Here is a 1602-nt window from a genome sequence, read left to right on the forward strand (position 1 = left end):
TATAACCCTTACTAAGTAGAATTCTCCTTTCTGTGTTGCCGGAAAAGGGGGCCGGAAGTACTTTTGCGCAGAACTTCTTTCTGCGTAGGCGGCCTTCGGCCGCGCTTAGGGATTATAACCCTTACTAAGTAGAATTCTCCTTTCTGTATTGCCGGAAAAGAAGGGCGGAAGTTTCGGTTGAAAACCGAAATAATGCATATGAAAAACCCGAAGTAATGCATACATGCACAGTTTCGGTTGAAAACCGAAATAATGCATATGAGAAAATACCGAAATTATGCATATGCATACTTCCGTTTTAAAAGCGAAATAATGCATATGAAAAAAAACGAAGTAATGCATACATGCACAGTTTCGGTTTAAAACCGAAATAATGCATATGGTAAAAACCGAAATAAAGCATACATGCACAGTTTCGGTTGAAACCGAAATAATGTCTAAGGTGCCCCTTATTTCGCGTGTGTGTCAAGGAATTTTGACGTTTTTGATACCTCACAGCCTGTTGCCTCACTCTTTCCTCAAGAAATAATGGAACGGGCATATATTTCTGTTGCAAACCTGGGTTGCCTTGTGCTCTTTTTTCACAAAAAAACTTTAGAAAACCGTAGTAGAAAGTGTAGTAAATTTCTTAAGAACTGCGTACTCTTCTTCTTCTTATTTGGCGCTGTAACCGCCTAAGCGATTTTGGCCGAGTCCAAAACAGCACGCCAGTCATTTCTCTTCTGTGCTAACTGACGCCAATTGAAAATGCCAAGTGAAGCCAAGTCCTTCTCCACCTGGTCTTTCCAACGCAGAGGAGGCCTTCCTCTTCCTCTGTTACCAGCATCGCGGCCCGCGTTGAATATTTTCAGAGCAGGAGCGTTTCTGTCCATCCGAACGACATGGCCAAGCCAGCGGAGCCGCTGAATTTTGATTCGCTGCACTATGTCTATATCGTTGTAAAGCTCATACAGCTCATCGTTAAATCGTCTCCGATATTCGCCATCACCAACGCGTAAAGGTCCGTAAATCTTTCGCAGAATCTTTCTCTCGAAAACTCCAAGAGCCGCCTCATCAGATGCTTTCATTGTCCATGCTTCCGCGCCATACACCAGCACAGGCATGATGAGTGACTTATAGAGTGTGATCTTTGTACGACGAGAGAGGACTTTACTTCTCAATTGCCTACTCAGCCCAAAGTAGCACTTGTTGGCAAGAGTGATTCTCCGTTGGATTTCAAGGCTGGCATTATTATTGGTGTTAATGCTGGTTCCCAAATAAACGAAGTCGTCTACTTTTTCAAACTTGTAACTGTCAACAGTGACGTGGGTGCCAAGACGCGTATGCTCTGACTGTTTGTGTGCTGACAGGAGATACTTCGTTTTGTCCTCGTTCACCACCAGACCCATTCGCTTTGCTTCTCTATCCAATCCCGAGAAGGCAGAACAGACGTAGCTCTTGTTTTTACCGATAATATCGATGTCGTCGGCATACGCCAGCAATTGTACGCTCTTATAAAGTATTGTGCCTGAGCGGTTCAGTTCTGCGGCTCTTATTATCTTCTCCAACATAAGATTAAAGAAATCACACGAAAGGGAGTCCCCTTGTCTGAAACCTCGTTTG

The sequence above is a fragment of the Rhagoletis pomonella genome, unplaced genomic scaffold (genome assembly GCF_013731165.1).
Source record: "Rhagoletis pomonella isolate Grant_MI unplaced genomic scaffold, Rhpom_1.0 Rhpom_scaffold_00005, whole genome shotgun sequence".
In the NCBI taxonomy this organism is placed as follows: domain Eukaryota; kingdom Metazoa; phylum Arthropoda; class Insecta; order Diptera; family Tephritidae; genus Rhagoletis; species Rhagoletis pomonella.